Genomic DNA, 6,635 nt, shown 5'->3' on the forward strand with positions numbered 1-6,635 from the left:
CAACAGTACCTAAGTGGTGATTTATTTTCTTATACTAACGGAGCTTACGAGTTTTCTGTTAAGTTTTGTGTTGTGAAGTTTTCAAGTTTTGGATAAAGATTCGATGGACTATGGAATAAGGAGTGGCAAGAGCCTAATCTTGGGGATGCTGAAGGCACCCCAAGGTAATATTCAAGGATAACCAAGAGCCTAAGCTTGCGGATGCCCCGGATGGCATCCCCTCTTTCATCTTCGTCCATCGGTAACTTTACTTGGAGCTATCACCACATGATATGTGTTTTGCTTGGAGCGTCATTTTATTTTGTTAGTATTTGCTTGCTGTTATTTAGAATAATGTTTTTCATCTCTATTTTCAATAAAAATGTCAAGGATAGCCTTTACCATGCTTATTTTGCAAGTATACATGTTGTTGTTTCAAAACAGAAAGTTTACCGCTGTTGCAAAAATTCCCTAGAAAAGTCAGAATATGATAAAATGTTGCAACTTTTTGCATATTTAGATCTGATAAATTTTCTACAGTTTCGTAGAATTTCATAATGTTTGGAGTTAGGGAAGTATGATGAATCTTGCATTCTTTACAGACTATACTGTTTTGGTAGATTGCTGTTATGTTTGCATTGTTTGCATATGTTTGCTTGTTTAATTATTCTATTTGAGGATAGGAGTATTAAATATGCAGAGGCATTTAGCATGCAATGTTGAATAATAATTTTAGTGATTCGTTACAGTATAAAATGATAAGGTTTTTGCATTGGTTTATACTAACTTATTTCACGAGTTCTTGTTGAGTTTGGTGTGGATGAAGCTTTCGAGATTTAGGAAACCGTGATATGAGAGGAATTAAGGAGACAAAAAAGCTTAAGCTTGGGGATTCCAATGGCACCCCAATATAATATTTCAAGAAGTCTCAAGCTTCTAAGCTTGGGGATTCCCCGGTAGGCATCCCACCTTTCTTCTTCAATAATTATCGGTTAGTATCAGTTGAGCTTAAGTTTTTGCTTCTTCACATGATGAGTGCTATCCTTGAAATGTCGTTTTATTTTGTTTGATTGCTGTTTGAATAATATCCCAAGATCTGAAATTCTTAAATTAGAGAGTCTTCACATAGCTACATAATTATTTAACTACTCATTGATCTTCATTTATATCTTTTTGGAGTAGTTTGTCATTTACTCGTGTGCGTCACTTATATCCTATGAGTAAATGGTTGAATTATTTGAATGTCATAAATATAAAATTATATATGTTTCATATGCCTTTCCCGTAGGGAGTAATGCCTTCACATATAAGAAGTAGAGTTGGTAATTTTTTTGAAGGTTAGCAAACATTGTATTGGTCACTTGAACAATTCATGAAAGAATATTAAAGGAAGAGAGATTTCACATATAAATATACTATCTTGGACATCTTCTATGATTGTGAGCCCCATTACTTATTTTCAAACCTGAGCAAATTAGTTGAAGTTGGACAAGGAAGACAACATAATGAGTTATGCTTGGGTATATTTGTATAGAAGTTATATTGTTATGGATCCTCTAACATGTGGTGCTTGCTATTTAGAATCCTTTGCTAGACAAAATATCTGTACTAAGCAGGAATACTGCTTGTGCATCCAAAATCCTTGAACCAAGTTCCTATCATGAGTGTCCACCATATCTACCTATATGCGGTATTTACCTGCCATTCCAAGTAAATTTGCATGTGCCAAACTCTAAACCTTCAAATAATAATCTGTTTTGTATGCCCGAATTGCTCATGTAGCGACCAGGGGCTGTCAGTATCTTCCATGCTAGGTGGGTTATTCTCATGATGAGTGGACTCTGCTCATCATTCACGAGGAAATGGCTGGTAATTGGGATGCCCAGTCCTATGATCAAAAGATCAAAAACAAATTCGCAAATAATTTAAACAAACTCCCCCAGGATTGTTGATAGTTGGACGGCACCCATTGTTTCGGACAAGCTGGGGAGTGTGATTGTTGGTGGAGGGGGAGTAAAATATTTACCTTTCTGTTTGGTAACTGCCTATAATGTATCTAGTATGGAAGATATTGGGAACTCTTGGTCGTTATGTTGACAATGAAAGAATACCTCTCAAAATTATTTTCATCTCTGTTTTAGCTTCGAGCTCTCGCACCTCTGCAAATCCCTGCTTCCCTCTGCGAAGGGCCTATCTTTTACTTTTATGCAAGAGTCAGTAGTATTCCTTCTCATTCCAACCTACTTTTTAGTTGGCAAGCATCATGTGGTGGATAAAGATCTAAGCATATATGGCCATTCAAATATATTTGATCATGAATTATTATTGTTGACAATTATCTATATGATAAATAAGTTGGGAGGCGAAACACTAAGCCCCTATCTTTCTTTGTGTTCGATGGATGCTATTTGTTCTAAAAATGTGCTTTGAGTGGTAGCAATCATGGAAGACTATATGATAGTTGAGTATGTGGAATTTGCTAAATCAAAGCTCTTACATAGACCCTTCCTGAAAATATGATGAATTGCAATTGTTTGATGACTGAGAACTGTTTGTTAGTTTTCAAGAAAGTTTATGATCTATACTTTAACATGTGAATAGCTTGTTACTTGATCATGAGAAGCTTTATGATATGAGCTACTGTTATGACATATAATGATGCTAGAAAAGGTGATTGAAATTATCATTGATCAAACTTGTGCACCTGCTAGCATTCACACTTCATAAATTATTTCTTTTATCAATTACCTACTCGAGGACGAGCAGGAGATAAGCTTGGGGATGCTGATACGTCTCCAACATATCTATAATTTATGAAGTATTCATGCTATTATATTATCTGTTTTGGATGTTTATGGGCTTTACTAAACACTTTTATATTATTTTTGGCACTAACCTATTAACCGGAGGCCCAACCCAAATTGTTGTTTTCTTGCCTATTTCAATGTTTCGAAGAAAAGGAATATCAAATGGAGTCCAAACGGAATGAAACCTTCGGGAGAGTTATTTTTGGAACGGAAGCAATCCAGGAGACTTGGAGTAGACGTCAGGGAAGCTTCGAGGAAGCCACGAGGCAGGGAGGCGTGCCCAACCCCCCTGGGCACGCCCCCACCCTCGTGGGCCCCTCGTGGCTCCCCTGACCGACTTCTTTCGCCTATATATGTCCATATACCCTAAAACATCGAGGAGCACAATAGATCGGGAGTTCCGCCGCCGCAAGCCTCTGTAGCCACCAAAAACCAATCGGGACCCTGTTCCAGCACCCTGCCGGAGGGGGGATCCCTCACCGGTGGCCATCTACATCATCCCGGTGCTCTCCATGACGAGGAGGGAGTAGTTCACCCTCCAGGCTGAGGGTATGTACCAGTAGCTATGTGTTTGATTTCTCTCTCTCTCTCTCTCTCGTGTTCTTGAGGTGATATGATCTTGATGTATCGCGAGCTTTGCTATTATTGTTGGATCTTATGATGTTTCTTCCCCTCTACTCTCTTGTAATGGATTGAGTTTTCCCTTTGAAGTTATCTTATCGGATTGAGTCTTTAAGGATTTGAGAACACTTGATGTATGTCTTGCATGTGCTTATCTGTGGTGACAATGGGATATTCACGTGATCTACTTGATATATGTTTTGGTGATCAACTTGCGGGTTCCGTGACCTTGGGAATCTATGCATAGGGGTTGGCACCCGTTTTCGTCTTGACTCTCCGGTAGAAACTTTGGGGCACTCTTTGAAGTACTTTGTGTTGGTTTGAATAGTTGAATCTCAGATTGTGTGATGCATATCGTATAATCATACCCACGGATACTTGAGGTGACATTGGAGTATCTAGGTGACATTAGGGTTTTGGTTGATTTGTGTCTTAAGGTGTTATTCTAGTACGAACTCTATGATAGATTGAACGGAAAGAATAGCTTCATGTTATTTTACTACGAACTCTTGAATAGACCGATCAGAAAGAATAACTTTGAGGTGGTTTTGTACCCTACCATAATCTCTTCATTTGTTCTCTGCTATTAGTGACTTTGGAGTGACTCTTTGTTGCATGTTGAGGGATAGTTTTATGATCCAATTATGTTATTATTGTTGAGAGAACTTGCACTAGTGAAAGTATGAACCCTAGGCCTTGTTTCCTAGCATTGCAATACTGTTTGTGCTCACTTTTATCATTAGTTACCTTGCTGTTTTTATAATTTCAGATTACAAAAACCTATATCTACCATCCATATTGCACTTGTATCACCATCTCTTCGCCGAACTAGTGCACCTATACAATTTACCATTGTATTGGGTGTGTTCGGGACACAAGAGACTCTTTGTTATTTGGTTGCAAGGTTGCTTGAGAGAGACCATCTTCAACCTACGCCTCCCACGGATTGATAAACCTTAGGTCATCCACTTGAGGGAAATTTGCTACTGTCCTACAAACCTTTGCACTTGGAGGCCCAACAACATCGACAAGAAGAAGGTTGTGTAGTAGACATCTTCGCCCCACTGCCGCCAGAGTCCCCGCCGCCGCCTGCCGCCACCGATCCCGCCGTTGCCGAGGTAGCTGCCGCCGGGGCGACTCGGTTTTCTCGGGAAAACCGTCGAGTTTTTTCGAAACCCTAGATATAATTTTTTTTAGTTTCGGTTTTGTTTTTTCGATTTAGTTAAATAGTGGATGTTCGTCCGTACGTTCGTTGCAACAAACGCTGTTCGTCAGTTAGCTGCAGACAGCAAACGTTCATTCATTAGCCTGTTCGTCTCGTTTTATTTTCCAGGTTTTTTCCGCGATTATTTTTTATCGCAATTTCTGCCCTGATTTTCGTTTTAGTTTATCTTTTCGCTCGTTTATCCAAATTAGGTGAAACAAGCGCCTAGATCTTCGTCTCGAAGCCCTCTTTCTGTTTAGCCAACTTGAACAAGATTTTGGTACTGTAAAATTTTACTTTAGTCCAGATTAGTAAATGGATTTTGTTTCTTTTGTAGTTTGAGTTTCGTTGCTCCGTTTGATTTGATTATTTTTGCAAACCGGAGTTCTTCAGTTGAACTTTATGGTTAGATCTTCTTATTTGAGTTTTATCCGTGCTTCTAGTTGAGTGCTTATGTATGCTATTGTTTGTTTGCAATAGAATTCCCGGAGTGCGAAGCGTGCTACTAAGAGTCTCTAGGTTTTGCGGATCATCAGCAAGGCAAGTAACACATTGATCATACTCTTTTCCTACCCAGTTTTTATGCATTAGTTGCAATTCTCAAACACTGCATGATTAGAATGTGATTAACTTGTGGGTATTGTGAAGTAGATGATGAGGTAGAACCTATTACCTATTTTATTATCAAACCCTTGGGAGTTACTTCTACGTTATGCTTATATTGCGATGCTATGCTCGTAGACGTGGATTGGGTTTGAGTGTATCCATGACAGATGTGAGATTGTTAATTAATGGTTAACATAAGTTGGCTACTTAAATACACATCTGGTGGATTGGTTGCAGGCACCTGGAGAATCCAGTGTTGTCCTAGGATATCCCGGAGGACCCGTGTGATCATCCTACGGCTTGCCACCCAGGCTCAAAGGGATCATAAGATTATTCATGCTAGAAACTTCCGTGTGCAGCCACAAGCTATTATGGGCTCTAGCATAGTTGAGTAGGTTGCATGACCTCTTCTAGTGGTAGGCTAGCAGATGTAGGGGATGTAGGTTGGTACTGTCTACCCGGGGTTAAAGTTAATGCTTCTGAAAGACTGTGTCTCGGTCATCCGCTTCTCAAACACCATGAAGTGCGAGAAATCCAATGGAGTGGATCGAGTCTTGTGGGGAAAAGTGCGCAAACCTCTGCAGAGTGTACAAACTAATCATGGTTAGTTGTGTCCCCGGTTATGGACAACTTGAGTATCTGGTACTTGAATTATTGATTTGATCTCATCACTCTAAGTTAATTTGTTGGGTTGATAATGATTACTTTAATTGGGATTGAGTTGGAGGAACCTTCTCAATGTTTCAACCACCATGATAGTCAAATAAATCATATTCCTTTGTTGTAGGGAAAATTTGGCTTTCCGCAAAAAACTATATAACCATAGAGCCTCCACCAGCCATATATGCATGTAGTGATAGCATTTACCTGTTCATTGCTCTACTATGTTATATTGCCAGCATATTCCATGTGCTGGCCCGTTTCAGGCTGCAACGTATCATGTTGCAGACTTTTCAGACGAAGAATAAGGTGCGCTAGGTCGTTTGTCATGCACTTAGCTATGCCGTTGGAGTTGATGGACTCACTTTATCTTCCAAGCCTTCCGTTGTTATCTTAGTTAGATGGCCTTAAGCCATATTTATTGTAATAAATTCTCTTTTGAGACTATCGATGTAATAAGTGTGTGACTGCTACTCTGTTATAAAACCATTCGAGTGTTGTGTGTGTCAGCATTACCGATCCAGGGATGACACTGAAGCACAGAGACTTGACCGTCTGAGGTCGGGTCGCTACATTAACCGTCGCTGATGATCAACAACTGGTTTATCATCATGCTCCAAATTAATTTTGTGCTGACATAGAGTGGGACTAATGCCCTTAAGATCATCAAGAGTATATCCAATAGCGGCACGGTGCTTCTTCAGAGTTTTCAATAATCCCTTTTCTTCATGCTCTGAAAGGTTAGCACTAATAATAAT

Source organism: Triticum dicoccoides, chromosome 5A (assembly GCF_002162155.2).
Source record: "Triticum dicoccoides isolate Atlit2015 ecotype Zavitan chromosome 5A, WEW_v2.0, whole genome shotgun sequence".
In the NCBI taxonomy this organism is placed as follows: Eukaryota; Viridiplantae; Streptophyta; class Magnoliopsida; order Poales; family Poaceae; genus Triticum; species Triticum dicoccoides.